We start from the raw sequence: 20,125 nt of genomic DNA, 5'->3' as shown, positions 1-20,125 counted from the left end.
ATATAGCTACACAAGCTTTCTCTTTGTTTCCATTTCTATGGAATATCTTTTCCCATACCTTCACTTTCAATCTATATGTTGCCTTATTTCTGAAGTGAGTCTCTAGTGGGCAGCATATATTCTTAGTTCCATTACACTCAGTTATTCAGTGTGACTCTGCAGAAGATTTTTAGAATATTTGATTATGCCCTTTAGGCATTCTAGGACTGCAGCTCTGTATAGGAGAAAAGGCAAAGCCTTGGGGTTGTAGAACGTCAGATTAAAATTGACATTTTAAATGTATAACGTATGTGACTTGACCATTTGACTGTTAGGAAATGGGCTTGTAGCATTGCATATAGAACGGTTTCATGTAGGATCCAAATTTCAGAGCAAGGTGTGCTGTGCCCAGCCATAAGAGGAAAATGCTTTGTAGTGGAAAGTGCAGTGTCTAAATGAGTGTCTTCTGTGAATATGGGGGTTCCCAACATGGGCATCATTTGTAGTAGCTTTAGATGTTCACCACGTCTAGAGAACAATGAGCAAGTCAGCCAGCCAAGAATCTATTTCAACAGATCTAAGGAAACCAGGCTTGAGATTACAGAAAATAAAAGAAACTTTATCTTAGGCTTGAGTGAGCCCTGGGGAGGAAGGAAGATAATTCTGAGCAAAAAAAGGATCATTTCCCCACATAGCCCTGGACTCAGATGACTCCAGTCCCAGAGAGAGGTGTTGCAAGGGCAAGGGCAATATTTTCCTAAAGATCTCCTCAGGGCTTCCCTGGTGGCGCAGTGGTTGGGAGTCCGCCTGCCGATGCAGGGGACACGGGTTCGTGCCCCGGTCCGAGAAGATCCCACATGCCGCGGAGCGGCTGGGCCCGTGAGCCATGGCCGCTGAGCCTGCGCGTCCGGAGCCTGTGCTCCGCAACGGGAGAGGCCACGGCAGTGAGAGGCCCGCGTACCGCAAAAAAAAAAAAAAAAAAAAAACAGACAAAACGAGGTTGTAGCTATTAAAATGCTATGCAAAAAAAAAAAACAAAAAAAATCTCCTCAGGCTGTTGAGGCTGTCAGAGCCGTAGACCCACGGACATGAGCTTAGCATGAGATTGTTACTGACCAGGGTTCTTGGCCTCCTCAATCAATAGTAATTGATAAGGCTAGACAAGAAATTCAGGAAAGGCTTTATTGGGGCCCCTGCTTCATCTTCCACGTGGAGTTAGCAGAGGTTGGTTGTGAGGTGGGGTTCAGATGGGAGATGCACTGCTTTGCAGGATCTCAGATGGCTTCACTCAGGTCTGGCATCTTGAAAGTCTGGGATCCGTTGGGACAGTGGACTGAGGTGTCTGCCACAGCCTCCTTAACCCCGGGGGCCCCAGGTAGTCTAGGCTTCCATGAAGCAGGCAGAAGCTGTGTGACCTTTTCTTGACCCATTTTAGGAAAACTTCTAGCAAAACCTCTTCCATCCCACATCGGTACTGTGGATGGAGCAAACATAAGTCCACCCAGATTCATGACGGGGGCACCTAGACCCCAACTCTTGATAGGAAGTGTGCCCAAAATGTTTTTATTTTTAAAATTTGTTTTTAAAACTTTATTGGAGTACAGTTTATTGACAATGTTGTGTTAGAACAGTATGGAGGTTCCTTAAAAAACTAAAAATAGAACTACCATAGGATCCAGCAATCCCACTCCTGCACATATATGTGGAGAAAACCATAATTCGAAAAGATACGTGCACCCCAATGTTCATTGCAGCCATGTTTTTTAAATGCCACATCTAGATTTGTAGAAACACTTTTGGTGTGTGTATGTGTCTAATAAGAGGACATTTAACTCTGAAATGCAGAATTTAAAAAATGCTTGCAAAATTTGCAGTTTTTATAATGTCTGAAGGGCCAGCAAGTACCCTACCGTGCTCCCTACAGCTAAGTTATTAGAGAACCATGGGTTGGGTTGTTCTTGCTAATCTCAGCCACTTTCTCCAGCCTGCTTCCTCTGGGACCTTACTTGAGACTTTGCCTGCTCTGAAATAGAAAGCATTTTATGATGCATTTATGATGATTCTCCAGTGAATCTGTTCAGTCTCGATAGAAGATTAGTGTTCTGTATTTTCCTCCTGTGTCTTTTGCATTCCAAAGGTGAAGCTCAGAAGTGCAAATACAGTTAAGGACTTCAAAGAAATAGTGGCCAAAGGGGAAGGGCTCAGAAAGAACTTGGCTGGGGCTGGCACGTGCCACTTGACTGAAAAGGCTGCCTTGCAATTTATCTTTTATCTCGCCTGGGTTGAGGCTTTGTACCTAGGCAGCTTTCCTGGTCTGCTTCGCATATATCTGAACAAGCTACTCTGAGAGAAAGCCTGTTCTTCTTCTACACCCATGGTTAAGTTTGCACTGTATAATCAATGAGGAGTTTTATGTCAGACCGTTTATTGAAGGGGCCTGTGCTCACCCCGGCTCTCCAGCCAGGATGATCAGAACAAAGCAAGACAGACGTCTTAACTAGGGCCTCATTTCATTCATCAGGAAGTGCTTAGCCGGGCCTGTCCTTCCACAACTGAGCGGTCACTGATACTCCCCAGCTAGCTAGATTCCTGCGGACCTTCACTTCCTGGAGGTCAGCCTTCCTGACTTAACACAGACAACGTCATCAAATAGTAACTGCTCCCATTTGCTGAGTGTTCACTGTGGGCCAGGCTCTGTGCTCTGCTCTTTGCCTGTGTTGTTTCTCCCATTATTTCTCCCATCGACCCTTGGAGGCAGATCTTAGTAATACCCCCATCTCACAGTTAAAGAAACTGACTCACAGAGAAGTTAGGGGGAGGGTCAGAATCCAGGTGCTGGCAGTGACCCCTGTGCTCTTCAACACTAAGTCAGGCCGCCAGGCATGGCCACCCCAGTTCCCCCCCAGGATGGCCTGGCACTCTCTCACCTGCCCTGGCCCCTGAGTGGGGATGGCTGGACTTCCCAGGTGCTAGAGGCACCTCTCAAGGGATAACTGGCAGACTGGGAAGGCAGGAATTCATTAAGTTGGTGGGGGGATAAATTAGGAGTTTGGGATTAATTTATACACATTACTATATATAAAATAGATAACCAACAAGGACGTACTATATAGCACAGGGAACTCTACTAAATATCCTATAATAATCTATAAGGGAAAACAATCTGAAAAAGGATATATATATAACTGAATCATTTTGCTGCACACCTGAAACTAACACAACATTGTAAACAAACTATACTTCAAAAGAAGAAACAAAAAAAGTAAAAAAAAAAAAAAAAAAGAATCCATTAAGTTACTCATTTTTGTACCTGTGGTTCTTCATTATTCCCATATTTAGGAGCCAGAAATGAAATATAGCCACAGGCAACCTTTGAGACTCTTTGGAGTTAAACACGTTGCCTTTGAAATAAGAGAAGCTCATTATTTGAAAGGATATCTCTCTTTCTGGGGTGGGAAGAAATGATACTGAACTTGCAGGAAGCCATGGTAAAGGTCTTCCCGCTACATTTCCTATGCCCGGCCCAAGGACTAGCTCTGAATAGCTAGTAGAAAGAGATCAGAAACTTGGGGTGGAATCTCAGCTCTCTCCACTCACTAAGTGTGTACTGTAGTTCAGCGACCTTGTTTGTCTGAGCAGCAGCTGATCTTCTCTGAAGTAGAGCAGCAATGCCACCCTCAGGGATGTCTGATGAAGGACCAAATGAGATAACCATGGGTCAGCGTGCATTGTCAGGACAGGCTACATCAGTTGCAGTTGCAAAGTGAAAATGCAGACCCCTTCGTTAGAAAAAACTTACTAAAAATTTCAAGATGGCAACAGCAGGTCTTGAAACCAAAGCCTGGGGGCCCTTCTGAGTGTAGGGACTGTGGACTACACAAGTTGCATGCCTGTGAGGCCGGTTCTGAATATTATAGCCATTTAACGAGTACCCCTTCCTCCCCTGCCATGTTCTCCCAACAAGAAGAACCCAGAATGCCAGACCTTCAGAACCTCCCAGTTAGACGCCTGAGTCCAATGCCTGCCCCTGGGGAGAACCTGAGCCCTGCCCTGTGGGCTGGTTTCCAGCCTCCCACACCCTTCCAGAAAGCCATGGACATCTCACCACCTAAAAGGAGAGCATATGACGATTTTATGATGTCTTTGCCAAGAGGCTCTATCTCTTTCAAGTTGTGTATGAATTACAAAATTAACAACAAAAATTGCACCATTCTGGACATGTTAAAAGTATACTTCCAACATGAATAATTATAAAATATTGACTGGTTACAAGTATAAAAAAATAGAGCTGTGCTCTATTTCTTAGTGACACCCATCAAATGTAGACAATAACTGTTACCAGCAATTCAGACCTCCAGGGGTCCCACCTGGACCCTTTTGCCCTGATATAGACAGCCATCCCTCCTGCCACTGCCCTTGTTCAGATTCTCATGATTCTGCGCCTGGGTTGCAGCAATTCCACTTCATCGGTACTAGTCACCCGATCTCCAGTGGTGCCCTCTCAAATCCTTTCTTCTCACCGCTTCCAAAGTCATCTTCCTACAGTGCAAACCTGATCATACTACTATCCTATGACCAAGGCTTCAGTGGTTCCTCATAGTGTCTCAGGATAGACAAATTCTTCCTCATAGTGTCTCAGGATAGCAAATTCTTTAGGCTGCATATAAAGCTACTGATGAGCTTTCTCTGGTCTGTAGTCTATCTCTTCAAACTCATCCTTCCCCTTTTCCACTCTCCCCCTCCCTCACTCATCATTCCCATACAGCACCCCGCTACCTCCCCACTCCCGCTTCAGCCTGATTCATTATTTAATGCTTTTTTTTTTAAACATGTTCCACATTCTAAATTGTCTTGTGCCTTTGAACTTGATGTTCTCCCTGCCAGGATTGGTACTCCACCACCTCCCCCACTCACATTAAGCTAATAAATTCATCGAGACTCAGTTCAAGCCTGTCTCACCTGTGAGACCCTCACCAGCTGTGACATTCTGATCCTTCTGTTTCATATCATGCTTCCATTCTTTAGAGTAGGTCCCATCCTGCAATGAACTGAATGTTTTATTTCCTCTCAAATTCATATGTTGAAACCCTAATTCCATTTTGGTGGTATTTGGAGAGGTCTTTGCGAGGTAATAGGTCATGAGGGTGGAGCCCTCATGAATGAGATTAGTGCCCTTATAGGAAGAGGCCAGAGAGCTCGCCCATTCTCTTTCTGCCATGTGAAGACACAACGAGAATTTGGCAGTCTGCAACCTGGAAGAGGGTCCTCACCAGAACCCAATGGTGCCAGTACCCTGAGCTCAGACATCCAACCCACCCAGCCTCCATAGCTTTAAGAAAAAAAAAATTCTGTTGTTTATAAGCCACCCTGTCTTTGTACAGTGCTTTGTTATAGCAGCCAGAACTGACTGAGACACACCCTGTGTTATAACTTTCTCTTCACACATCTATCTCCCCCATGAGATTGTGCACAGTTGAGAGTGGCCCTTCTTTCTGATTCCATATTAATCCTGGTATCTACATGCCTAGAACAGTCCTTGATACTTAAGAAATGCTTAATAGATACTTGCTTACTGAATGAAAATATTTCTCTTGCTGTTTCAAATGAAACCCTGTACTTCTCCCATATAGGAATACCCCTGAGACGCTGTATGAGTCTGTCTCCCGTGAGCTCATTTTGCCCTTTTGTTTCTAACTCACAGTTCCCTCTTTTTCCAAGTTTCCTCAGGCCTCTGACCCCATCCTTCCCTTTTCTTTCTGTTTCTAGGCAGAAATTAATTCCATTGCCAGGATATTTTTTTTCTTTTTACATAAATAGCTTGCACAGATAGAGGAAGTGGCATTCCGGAGTTTTCTGCCAGGTTACTAAATCAACATATATTTGCCCAGGAAGTGACCAGGTTGTCCTTAATTCAGGGTTTCAGGACTGGAGTCTGGAGGTTTATTCATCCACATCCCTCTTCTCTTAAGTCTTTTCTATCACAGCTGCCTCTCGGAGGCTAGACCAATGCAGGCACAAAGGAGGTAAACAAATAAGGAAGCCAAGAGTGGTGAGTGCCCCCCCAGAGAACGCTGGCAAGAAAAGGCAAGAGAGATGGGTTCATATGTACCATCTTTTTAGATTCCACATATAAGTGATATCGTATGATATTTGCCTTTCTCTGTCTGACTTGCTTCACTCAGTATGACAAAGTCTAGGTCACAGAAGTAGAAAACAAACTTATGGCTACCAGGGGGGAAAAGGGGAGGGGAGGGATAAATTGGGAGATTGGGATTGACACATAACACACTACTATATATAAAACAGGTAACTAATAAAGACCTACTGTATAGCACAGGGAACTCTATTCAATACTCTGTAATGACCTATATGGGAATAGAACCTAAAAAAGAGTGGATATATGTACATGTATAACTGATTCACTTTGCTGTACAGCAGAAGCTAGCACACCATTGTAAATCAACTATACTCCAATACAAATTTTAAAAAAGGGAAGAAAAGGCAAGGGGAGAGCAGCTGGAGAGGCGGCCACTGAGAATTCAGACAAAGCCAGCAACTTGCACATAACTCAGGAATCCTTGTGCTTGGTGTTGGAGATAATGGGACCCACCCCCACTGCCACCCCAAATGTGAAAGAGAAGTATTTTTGCTCTACCTAGAAGCTCTGGCATGGAAATACCTCTCAAAGCTGAAAGAGTTTTCTAAGAAGCAATCCAGTTGTTGGCCTTTAGCAACTTGGCAGGATATTCAAGTGAATTCACATTTTCAGATGTATATTTGAGAACAGATATGTAGTAAAAATTGTCTTATTATAGAGAGCGCTTTTTACCATTTCCAACATGGTTGGTTGGAAAAATTATGAGCTTCTTGTGTGAAGACTTGAGTTCGGGTCCTGGCTCAGATATTGACATTCTGTATGTGACCTTGGCAAAGTCATTTCACCCTTCAATACTTTATCTTGTCTGTAAGAGGCGAACAGAGATAATACTTATATCTTAAAGCTATCAAGGGGGTCCGATAAAGGAAATAAGTGATAGAAAATATAAAGAACCACATAAATGCTGGCTGTAATAATGAGTCTAGATTTGTATCTCTCTGGCAAAAAAGCTCTCATCACTTATAATCTATGTGATTTGGGGCAATGAACTTCAACTTCCTGAGCCTCAGTTTTCTCATCTGTAAGATGGCAATAATAAGTAACATCTACTTCATAGGCTTGAATGAAATATTGCTTGTAAAGTGCTGTGCACAGTGCCTGGCACATGAGTGCTTTGTAAATGTTAGTGATCACTCTTGCAGCTAGCAATGTTATTATTGTAAAATTGGAATGCATCTTCTAATGATGAACTTTATTCTTTTAACACAAACTTTAGAGCACCTGCCATATTCAGGCCAGGCACTCTGCTTTGCATGTGGGAGAGTGCAAGAGAAAGAAGACATAGTCTGTGATTTCCTGTACCTTACAGTCTACTGAGAAAGAAAGACGCATCAAATAATCACACGACCTGTTAAGTAACTTGCAGGAAAATTACAGGCTGCTATGGGAGGGAATGACAAAGGGATCCAACCAAATCTGGGATGCGAGGAAGTCTTCATCGAGGAAGTGATGTTTGAGTTGAATTTTGAAGGATAAGTAGAAATTGACTGCATGGAGAATAGAATGAAAGGATTCTAGGCAAATAGAGCTGTGTGTACAAAGGTCCTGGGAGAGACAGCATCATCTGAGAAAAGGAGAGAAGGCCAGTGTCACTGGAGAACCGGGTGTCAGATGGGGTGGGGAGGGAGACAGGAGTCAGATTGCTGTCAGACTCACGCCATTGCTAGGTAACTAACGGCGGTCAAAGCGTTCTAAGGGAAGTCACATGACTATTGCATTTTTTCAAAGATTATTTTTGCTGCCGTGCAAGGCAGGTTAACGCACGTACGTGGTGATGGTCCGTTAGCCAAGTGCTGCTCGGAGTGTGATGTGAAGCCCAGTAGTATTGGCATCACCTGGAACTGTGAGAAATGCAAATTATCAGGCCCCGCCCGGACCTACTGAATCAGATCTGGAGGTGGGCCCAGCAGTCTGTGCTTTCAGGAGCCCTCCAGGGCATTCTGCTGCACGTTAAAGTTTGAGAAACCCTGGCTTAGTCTAGGATGTGGCCAATAAAGTGAGAGTGAATGGATTTAGAACCAATTTCACCGGTTTAGCTACTAGAAGGATTGGGTGATCTCTTTGGTTTGGGGGATGAGAAAGAAGGAAGTGTCAGGAATGTCTCTAAAATGTGCATTTGCTGTAGAAGTCACCTTACCTGCTCTTTTGTGCTTTGTTGGGTGTGTATTTAAGATGAGAGGGGAGGAAAGTCTGGGGTGTGAATTTGGGGTTTTCTGTCTTTGTTTTTTTTTTTTTTTTAAAATTTACTAATCCACAGAGCACTGGTGAGAAGGGTTCAAGAAGCACCATTATTAAAAATGACATCAAGTGAAAAAGAAAGATCTTATGTCTGGAACATCTCTACTGATGGGCAGTAAAACAAGCTGTAACTGGAGAGCTGATTTCATCTATGATAAGGAGAGCTATTTTTCCTGAAGTCTTGACTTCCTCAGAATTCTTCAATTTTGAGTCCACTAAATTATCTTTTGAAACGTTATGTTCCACAATTAAAAAAAAAGAAAAAAGCACTCTGTTTCAGAAATACAATAGGAGTCAAACAGCAAAAGAAATCTTGTTAGCAATGCTACTAAGGAAAGATACTATTGAACGGGAAAACATTAAATTCAGAATGTGTTTGGAGGTTAACAAAATCCCCTTCTGCCTCAGGTTGTTTGATTATATAGGATATATATAATGATTTGGAAAACGACCTGTCTTTCTCGGTGCATAAAAGAGACTGCCAGGGAAGAAATTTCTCACATTTTTTAGCTTCTTTCTTACATTTTTTAGCTTGCTTTGGCCTGACTTTGTATAGACTCTTTGACCACAATCTCCATTTCACTCCTTCAGCCTCCTGATCTGCATGTATTTTGCTTTACGATGCAGCTCAGAAAGCCCCAAAGTAGCTTCTATTGATGGAACTGGAAGAAAAGCCTTGTCAGAGCTCCTTCCGGCTCATTGACAGTTAAGCCTATTTTTCAGGTGAAGGATAACTAAGTATATTCTCATTACCAAAAGAGGAAGGAAATAACTACCCTCTATAAAAGACAGTTGTCTGGATAATCTTCTTTTAGCATGTACCACTATGGCATTCAGAATCTGGGTTCTACCTAAACAAAGACTCTACCTGGTTCTTACACTAACAAATAGTACTTCTTAAATACTGTCGCAGGATAGAGTCTGTTCGAAACTTCCAAAGAATCAAGAGTTAACTACTCATATACAGTAATCTGTAGGTTTCTACATAGGGAGTTTGCCAAATGGGACTGTGGGCCATAACTGGGGGGAAGCCTGATTTACAAAGGACATTTTATTGGAAAACAATCATGCTCATTTTTTATGTGTTGCTTATTACTGTTTTAGCACTACAATCGCAGAGTTGAGTAGTTGAGACAGAGGCTATATGAAGGCAAAGCCAAAAATATTTCCCATCTAGTCTGCTGACCTCTGAAGAGGGATGTACCAAATCTGTTAGTCTGACCATCAAATTGAAGCCCTCATGGTTTAGGGGAATTCTGAATTGTCATGTTTGAATTACAGCTATAGGCTCAAAATGTACTTTTCTTGTTATTGGAAGAAAATGCCTATAATCATATGGAAGCTAATAAGAAAATGTTATGCACAGATTTGTTTTTCATTAGATGTCTCTCTTGGGGCAGGTTTGTCAGTACTTAGAGCTCCCCTGAGCTTGGTGGATCCAGTGATGCTTGTCTAGGCACTGGGGTTTGGCCTCCAGTTCTGGTGAAGTATCAACTCTATTTTAGGGAAGAAGCAGGAAGTTGAGGAAGCGCCTAAATGTTTTGCCTCACATGCCTGCCAAGTTGTGACTCAGGGCAATCTGGCGCAGTGCTCATGAATCTTCACTAAGAGTCGAGTTTGCACAATGGAGGAAATACTCAGTATGTTTGTTGTCTTCATGTTCTTGGAAAGTGCCAAATTGACACGTAAAACTGCAGTCATATATTTATACACTGGAGAATTGTCAGGAGCTCCTTAACCATCTCTTTTTAATTCCCATTTCCTTGTTTCCAAATTCTCATCGCAGAATTTCTGCTTTCTCCCGCAGGACATATTCTCCATCCTTTTTACCTTACTTGCCCAAGCTTTTAAACACAGTTTCTAATTCTGTACCTAACTGCTTAAAAAGAACTTGATTAATGCGGAGTTTGTTACATGTCCTGGCTTATTTTATCAATAACATCTATAAGTACAAGTTTTCCTTTTAAGATATCAAAACTAGATTATTTACTCATGTGATAATTATTTCTTTGGTGTTTGTTTTTTTTTTTAATGTTTGGAGAAATGCCCTGTGTTTCAGCACAAAGCCCACAAACCCGAGAATCATATGACTTGAGGTCTAATCCCTCCCATTTCAACAATTAACATTCATCGTTTTGCACTCTTTACTGAACCACTCTGAACTCAGGATCTTCATCTCTACAATAAAGAGTTCCTTGTCATCATCTTTAAAGACCTTTTCTAACTCCAGCAATCTGAAAAGACTTTGTATGTTACAACTTAATACTCAATTAGACGTTTAAGGAAGTGCTGAATAATTCTCCTGTTTCCTTAATTTAAAAAAAAATATGAAATGTTTCATACATACACAAAATACATAGATTTTTATAACAAATGCCCACCCTATACCCACCTAGCTTTAACAAATATTAATACTGACCCATAGTTATGCCTGATTTTTTTAATAGTTAAAGAATTAAAGCATTACACATTCAGGTAAACTCCTTACTTTATATGATTAGTCAAAAAGTATAAAATACTTTTGCATGTATTGACCTCTTCAAAGCTCTTAGCCATGAGAAGTAAACATATATCCAGTATGCAGATGTGGTATAAACAGGTGTCAAAATTGTATCTCAGGATACCCAGCAAATAAATGAAGAATTCAGGACTCAACCATATGCAATGTCATCTAATCCCTGGATTTTGACTGTCCTTTCCTAAATATATCATTTTTGTAATTAGGGTTCTTTGTAAGCAATATAAATGGATTCTGGTTATCTGAAGCAAAAATATTAATTTATTGAAAACACATGTTGTAACTTATGGAACCAAAGAAAGGGATGAACAACCAGTCTTTGAAAAAGGCAAGAAGCAGTTGTGTTCATGAGGCCTAGGTAGCAGGAAAAACTGGCAAGTTTTTTCTGGCCTTCATTGTTGAATGAATCTGCTTCCTTCATTTTTGATCTTGGATCCCTCTGGTCAAGATTTAAATTACCAGAAGAGAAAGAATGATTGGTCAGCATGGATGATTTGCCTATCCTTCCAGTGAGGGCTTGTCTGAGCACCAGGTTGGGTAGTTCTACCAAGGCTGCGCACAGAGAGGAGTTCTCATCTCCAGTGGAACATGGAGGTGCAGTGACACGAGGAAGGGGCAAGGATGTTAGTCTGCCAAACATGTGAGATATCTACTATACTAATTGTAGCAAACATGAGAATGTGCGTCTCGTACCTCTGATTACAGGAGAGTATGGCTGATGACCCCAGCTACTGTCCTCTGAAACACATCATTGTGTTGGCACAGGCCAGACTTTCCAGGGGCTGCTACCAGCCAGTGACGGAGTGAAGCAAGGCTGCTAAGACAGGTCTGGTCCTAGGAGATGCGGCGAAGCTCTGATGATTGGCTTGGCTAGATGACTCCTTGATGGCCTTGGCGAACTTTCCTTAGAATTGCACTGAGGTCTAAGACACTGTCATCCAATTTTTCTTCCTTTCTTTCTCCTTTGCTTGACCTCAGATCTGCATCATAATCTACTCATCATTTGCTTCTAAGAGGACCAGCAATAACACACAAATCATTTATTAATATCCAAAAGCAATATTAAGTAGCACTTAAGAATGTCATGCTACAGCCCTACACTGCCGTTTCCTACATTCTATATGCCTTGACCCTGTTCTACTTTTTCTTTCTGCTGTATCATTTAACACCCTCTAATAAACTATATAGTTATTTATAATTTATTGTTTTTCTCTCCAAAGTAGAATGTAAGTTCTCTCAGGGCATAGGACAGAGATCTGTTCTGTTTTGTTCACTGATGTGTATCCAAACACTTAAAACATTTCCCAGCCGTAGAAGGCACTAAGTAAAAATTTGTTGAATGAATGAATAACTTTATGTCCATTTGCTTGCAATGTAATCTCCAAATATTTTCTTTTGGGTCCTAAACTAAGTAGTTCCACAGTCCCAGACCCCCTTAAACATGCTGTGTTTATGTCGGCATTACACTTTTTTGGTGCCAACAATTATTCCCGTTGCCCTACAGAGACCATAGATTTCTCCCACTAAAGCCTTGTACAATTAGAGAGGGTTAACTTGATCTTCCAAGTCTCGTTTAAACCAAGTTCTTTTTCACTGAACAACGGCCAAGTTTGAAGAAATTTTAAATTGCTTTGCTTGAAGTCAAGTATCAAGGGAGTGAGTTTGTTTCAGCGCCTTGTTCTCGGAAAGAAGTGGCTTACAAGTAGCAATCATGGAGCCAAGCCTGTCGGATCAGACATTTATCTGCTCACTAACAATGGTTCAGCACATCTGTCCTTCTTTCCCCTAGAGCGTCACTGAAGAGAGAGCCATGGCTCAGCGTTGACTTGGGCTCAGTTCTCTTTGTTATTTCCAGTCTTAGAAGAGATGAGCACAGGAGATGTTGCTCTGCATCCTACCTAGAGCTACTATGGCACAGAGATCACCACTCTAGGAAAGAGGCAGAAACATCCTGGGAGGAGGGAGTCAAGCAAAGGTTTTGTGACTAAGGTCAGGAGATGGTGCTACATGCATTAATGACCTTGGCAACGATGCCTAAAGTCTGTGATAATGAAGCTTTTATGACTGCATCCTCGTTGTTTCAAGGAGGGGATTAACAGTGGCACCAGTGGTGGTTTTCAGATCCCATTGTCTCATTGGCTACTTGAAGCAAATTTAAGAATTAGAGCCATGTGTACCTAAATGAGAGAGATATTCCAGTCTAGAACTAACGTAGCTGAATCTTGTTTCAAATAGAGGTTCTACTCTGCTTCGGCGGTGAGAGGGGAATTTGTTGATTATCCAAAGGCTTTATTTCACTTTTATCTGTTATGACATTTTAAAAAGAATATGTATCCTGATGTTCTATAGCATGGATAGAAAGATTAAATGAAAATGAAATCCAGTTTCTAAAACATTGTTCACAGAATACGATCATTCCCAGAAGATTATAGTAAGGCAACATTGGAAATCAAACTCAGATTTGTGTTTACATCCTGCTATTTGACCCTCATTAGCTGTGTGACCCTGAAGAAAATACTACACATCTCAATTTCCACATTTGTAAAATGTGCTTCAGTTTCTGATAATGTTGGTCAGGGTGATCAATGAGAAGTTTAGATGGAATACATACAAAGCTTGTGACTCAGTGTCTAGCATATAATGGAAGCTTAATAAATGACAGCTATCCCTAGGTCCTTGCTGTGTGCATTACATTGTCAGGAATCCCTTATCTGTTTCTCATTGGACCATACGCAGTTATCTGGGCTCTTCCTCTAAACCTATCCCAGATGAATTTGTGGCTACCCATATGTGAAAAATTCTTTCAGTTATAGGTAAGAATTTTCCATGTTTAATCATCAGAAGCGGTTTGGTTTTCTTAAAGCAAGTAATAACTCTATTGATCAAAACTACAGTAAATGATTTGTTGAGCAAGCATGTTGGAATTATTGACTAAAGCACATCTTGGAGATATTTTTTGGATCTCAAGTTCCCAAGCTCCTCTCGTTCCAAATTATTAGAGATTTCTGAGAGATGCCAATATATACTCCTGGGAGAGGAATAAAGTACTTTCATTTAAGGAGAAAGGAAACTTGGAACAAAATGGAAAGAGGAAGAAAAAACAAACTGGGCACATTCAATTCAGCTAAGCATCAGTTGATTTGTATCTATGCCTCCTTTCTTCCTTTCATTTTTCCTTTTCCTTCTTTCCCTCTTCTTTTTTTAGTTACCCTACCTTAACATGGAACTTTTCTTAGACTTTGAAATGGAATATCTGTGAGAATTTAAATCATGGAGAATACATACAAAGTGATCTCCCTAGAAATATGACCTCATCACTCTCATCACCCCGTCCTGGACTCCTTTCATTTCTTATTCCAAATCTCTAGAGTTGCCAGAATCCCACTAAAAATTCCGTCATGCTTATTCTAGCAAAACTGAAAGCAGGGATATGAGAAAAGGAAAAAAGAAGACACTGTAATCCTACAATCCACCACTATGAATATTTTGTGTGTATTCTCCCAGTCTATTTTTTTTTCTATAAAGAAACAAATTTAAAACACATTGTTTTCTGAGAGCCTCATTTTTCATCAGACATTGAAATGAGAGGTGTCTTTACCACTGCCCACTCAGGGAGGTCTTCAGCTGGCTCACTTCACGTCCCACCAACCCGACTCTACCCTCCGCTGCTGCACAAGACGTCGGGGCCCCAGTGCATTAGGATCCTGGGGCATTTGGAGGAGGGTGTCCACCCAAGGCAAATTCACTGGGAACTGAGCACAGATCTGAAACACGTATAGGCTGCATTATAGATGGATGGTCCTTTGAAGAAGTGTTCCTTGCAGTTAAAGTGAAGCCTTTACCTGCTATTTCACCAAAGAATCCTTGCTTTCATCACTTAGAACAGTACAAACACCAGGAAGTGCTGGGGAGGCTGCTGTAGGGCTTATCTCCCACGCAGCTCTGGGTGCTTCCTGGGACTTCCCCCTCCTTTTTTTTTTTTTTTTTTTTTTGCGGTACGCGGGCCTCTCACTGTTGTGGCCTCTCCCGCTGCGGAGCACAGGCTCCAGACGCGCAGGCTCAGCGGCCATGGTTCACGGGCCCAGCCGCTCCGCGGCACGTGGGATCTTCACGGACCGGGGCACGAACCCGTGTGCCCTGCATCGGCAGACGGACTCCCAACCACTGCGCCACCAGGGAAGCCCCCCCCCCCTCCTTTTTAGTCTGATCCTTATTTTCGATCACCACTTCACATGACCCATCCCCTTCCTATTTACCTTTCTAGTTTCATGAAAATAGACTTTCCATATTGATAAAGAGTCTCTGGAATGCTATGTTAATTTTTTAAGCAAGCTATGAAAAGCCATTGGGTATTTTTAATCAGGACACTCTATTTACACAGATTCTTGGAAGCAGCATGGGAAGAAAACTAAAGGTAGGGAGAACACCTTTGAAGAGTGGGTGAGAGATGGTTAGGGCCAGAACAAGGCAGAAACAACTGTGATAAGGGGGAGGGGCAACTACAGCTCTGCGCAGACTCGCTTGAGATGCTCATCGATGTCCTGCGCTTCCTGCTACAGATACGAGAGTCCTGTCATGCAGCCACCATTAGCAGTGCCTTGTTTACACACCTGTGGCCCTTTGGCCACACGCTTCCCAATATTATATCCCCTGGACTGATTTCTAAAAATTGTCAAACCTGTCATCACACCATTGAGTACGTAGCACTGAGACAATGGTTATAGAGAACAAGATCAGATTTACTGTGAAATATGAGGAGCGCCTGAAAATGTTTAGCTCACAAGATACTGATGCTGTTAACACTCAGGATATTATATTTTTGTAGCCATAATTTCAAAAACTAAAGGTCACACATATCTACCATTAAAGAGCCAATCAAAATCCTGCTTGATACGAGGGACATGCTAAGGGTACCCATCCCACTTTCTGCTGTTGTGTTAAATTGGGAAACACAACCTGTGTCCCATCGTGGCAACACAGCCAGTCACTAAAGAGAAGGGAACGACTCACAACTCAATATTCTTTATATCTCTACCTCCTTGTATTAAGTTATTAAACCATGAACTCATACTAGAAACTTTTTCATTAGTGTTCACTTATTGCAAACTATAATCTTTTAGGGGTATATGGAAAGCATGTGTCTTCTTTCCTTTGTAAATATTAGCAAGACAAATTCTCTTGCACCCTTGTTTCCCAATGAAGGAAAAGAAAGTACCAAAAATGGAGACATGGGACATTCCACCAGGTTTAAACTCTGAGTAATTATTTACGCGATTCCGAAAATACAGGTTACCATAGAGGGTATAAACCCTGTTATCGCCCATAAATTGTATTTATCCATGGAAATTAAAGGTGTCACTAGCTTAAATCCTGGCAGAGACTCATCTGTTTTAGCGTTCACCAACCCACATGGTAACTACAGCTGCTATATACAGAAGGAGTTAACATTGACACACAAGTTCTGCCCTGTAACCCTACTTTTAAGAATCCTTCCCATCTCTGGATTGGAGGCTGAGGGATTTTCTCCCTCCCTGCTTAACGCTAAGAGAGATTTATTGTACCAGGCCTGGGGCGCTGTTGACTGAAAGACATTGCATGATCATCACTGTACCCATGGGTAAGAGAGGAAGCAGCAAACCCTGGGGCATTGCTTTGAGTTATTACAGTGTGTAAGGTTGAAGGTTTTGTCAGAGAGCCAGGGCAGAGAGGTTGAGGACAGCAGGGAAGGGAAGGCTAAGAGAGCAAAGTTAGTGTGAAGGGTGTTGCTTTGAGCCTGATTGGTAGGTTTCAGCATCCATCCTCTTTTTCTGGAAGAAGAAGCAAGTGGCTTATGCTTTGCTTTCTAACTTTAGAGGTACCCAAAGCCATATTTGTAAGGAAGTTGGTGTGGATAAATATGAAGGAGCAGTTGAAGGAAGAAAGGAAGAGGGATAAAGGGAGGGAGGGAGAAAGAAAAGAAGGAAAGGAGGAAGGAAGGAAGGAAGAAAGGAAGGGAGGGGAGGGAGGAAGGAAAGAAGGAAAGGAGGAAGGAAGGAAGAAAAGGAGGAAAGAGGAAGGAAGGGAAGAAAGAAAGAGGAAGGAAGGAAGGGCGGGAGAGAGGGAGGAAAAAGATAGACCTATATGTCTCTTACGTTGCTTCCCTGATTCACTTTTTTGTCATGTATGAAATGGGGAGGTTGACATTAGCTTAGCTCATGACAACTCATTACAAAATTTGAATTTAGAAGGACCCATATTAATGAAGTTTCTAATGAATTTATAAAATGTCAAAGATCACCTCTCATTAGAACCTGAAAGACAAATTCCAAAGTGATTTTTCAACTCTTCCAGAGCGTGCTGTGACGCGACGCCCGTGCATCATGGCTGATTGGAGAATATTGTCACGTTGGCACCTCTTTCCTTGGCTTTCACCTCATTTTGTGCTTTGGCTTTTCTTTAAAATACACTGGCACGTCTGTGAGGAGACTCTGTGGAGACAATAACGATGCTTGTCTGAGTGCATAGATCGAATGATTTTCAGGAAAATTAATAGTCTCTGTTCTGATTTGGGTGACGTTCCTGCAAGGAAATTGACAGATGTTTTAAAGTGTGAACCAAAGTATTAGATTCATGCCATTCTCCAAGTCCCCACGATTCCTGTCTCTAGGGTGTGACTGATAGCTTGGCCTGATGGTTCTTTTTGTTCCTACCGTAGCTACAGCATTAGGGAAAAAGGCTCCCGAGTTGAAATGGTAATCATAGACAAAAATTGGAAGTAAGAGCCATTCTGGGATGAGGGAGAGAGCAGGGTCTGGCCAGGGATAGGGCTCATTTATGAGGTTTCTTCATTAATCATAGACAATAACGTTGAGTTATCATTTCATGTTTCTTGGGGTTACTATATCTACCCTGGACAGGAGGATGTGAGAACATTACAGTCGAGGGACTCTCATTGCAGAAATGTTAACTGACTTCCCATGGTCACGTGGCTGCTTGATGTTGGAGCCCTGGTGATAAGCCATAGATTCTAGGTTTTCTGGAGTCTGGTGATGGGGTATTGAGATGGGATTGCTGTGGCATAGATATTTGGGAAGATGAATGAAAGGAAACCATGTGTCTGAGTCAAAAGAACAAGAAGGAAATCATGCCACTAAACGATTAGGAGGATGTGGGGGAACAGGTACATATTCAAGGCATACTTTATACGTAGCAGCACATTACACATACATTTATTACATGTGTACTTAACCACACATTTTCAACAAAAATAGCCCAGCAGCTATAGTAAAACACGATTTTTATGTCAGATGGACGCTAAATACAAATCAGCTGCTCGTCTGGTGCTCAATTGAAGAAAAATGAGAGATTCCAAGGCTGGATGGATATATCGCTGTGTTGGAAAGTGTGAGATCTAACACAGTATATACAAAGCAAGTTAAAACATCAAAGATATTTCTGACTCTGTGATTTTTGTCGTATACCCAGCTTTGAAATCAATTCCCAAATAAGATGGAAATTCAGATTTTTTTCCCATCAAAGTAAAAGTGTAGGAAAATTATGTGTGAATAGATCAACAGTTTAGTTTTTAAGCAATAACTTTTTCATCAACTTCAAATATTTCTGCCCAAGAATGCTTTTCAGTAGAAAATCTAGTACTGGAATTTTAATATATTTTTTAATATGTATTTTGAAATATACAAAAACTTTTCAAAATATAAGCCTTAGGTTTGAACTTGAGTCTGTTAATGATATTTCTCATGGTTCTTTTGCTCAAAGAATAGAATTGAACTTGAATATCACTTTTAAAATTAATTTTTATTGGAGTATAGTTGATTTACAATGTTGTGTTAGTTTCTGCTGTACAGCAAAGTGATTCAGTTTTACAGGTACATATATCCACTTTTTTTAGATTTTTTTCTCATATAGCTCATTACAGATTATTGAGTAGAGTTCCCTGTGCTATACAGTAGGTCCTTATTAGTTATTTATTTTATGTATAGTAGTGTGTATACGTCAATCTCAATCTCCCAATTTATCTCTCCCCCCCTTTACCCCTTGGTAACCATAAGTTTGTTTTCTACATCTGTGGCTCCTTCTGTTGGGTAAATAAGTTCATTTGTACCATTTTTTTTTAGATTCGCCATATCAGTGATATCATATGATATTTGTCTTTCTCTGGCTGACTTCACTCAGTATGACAATCTCTAGGTCCATCCATGTCACTGCAGATGGCATTATTTCATTCTTTTTTACGAGTCTGAGTATCACTTTTAAGAATATGTTCTTGGGCTTCCCTGGTGGCGCAGTGGTTGAGAGTCCGCCTGCCGATGCAGGGGACACGGGTTCGTGCCCCGGTCGGGAAGATCCCACATGCTGCGGAGCGGCTGGGCCCGTGAGCCATGGCCGCTGAGCCTGCGCGTCCGGAGCCTGTGCTCCTCAACGGGAGAGGCCACAACAGTGAGAGGCCCGCGTACCGCAAAAAAAAAAAGAATATGTTCTTGAAATAAAACATATACCCTGAAAAATACACACGAGTACAGAGTTTGATGACTTTCAAAACCTGAATACTCCTATGCAATCAACATAAAGGTCATGAAAGATATGGACCAGCATCGCAGAACACCCTGACCCGTGTCCCCTCCTAATCACAATCTCCCAAAGGTAACCACTAACCTGACCTCTTAAACCTTAGATTTGTTTTGCCTATGTTTGTACTTCATTTAAATGGATTCTACTCCTCTGGGTCTGGTTATTTTTGCTTAACATTATGTTAGTGATATTCATCCATTCCCCTGTCGATTATTATGTATCACTCATTCACATTACCATATAATGTATTGTGATAATATATCTTGATACTGCCAAACAGTTTTTAATGTATATGTACTAACTGGCAACGAGTCAATAATGTAGGAGGGTTCAAATTACTTTTCATCATCCTTCCCAAAACTTGGTATTTTCCATCTTTTTTTCTTTTAGCCATTCTGGTGCACAAGCATTGATTTTTAAATGGACTAAATAAACCTCTAGCAAACTCATATCAAACAGAAGTCTTTATTTAGCAACCAGTGTGTGCTTCGGGCGGGAAGGGGCAGAGTTTCATCAAGTGGAATGCTTCAACATCAATACATTCAAAGAAGAAATACGAATTTGAATGACATAAGCAGAAAGGTCTCAGCACAGACTAGTGGTTTTGTTTAAAATACTCCCTTATTTTCAGAGAAAGCACTTCATCTGGGAATGAAGAGATATGC

General features: G+C 41.5%; 1 protein-coding gene across 1 annotated transcript in view; it reads left to right on the top strand.

Moving 5' to 3' along the window:
• The window catches only part of KCNH8 (potassium voltage-gated channel subfamily H member 8), a 387,731-nt gene that overhangs the window by 140,436 nt on the left and 227,170 nt on the right, over positions 1–20,125 (top strand). The window lies entirely within an intron of this gene.

The sequence above is a fragment of the Pseudorca crassidens genome, chromosome 5 (assembly GCF_039906515.1).
Source record: "Pseudorca crassidens isolate mPseCra1 chromosome 5, mPseCra1.hap1, whole genome shotgun sequence".
In the NCBI taxonomy this organism is placed as follows: Eukaryota; Metazoa; Chordata; class Mammalia; order Artiodactyla; family Delphinidae; genus Pseudorca; species Pseudorca crassidens.
This window is presented reverse-complemented; position numbering and strand designations above follow the sequence as displayed.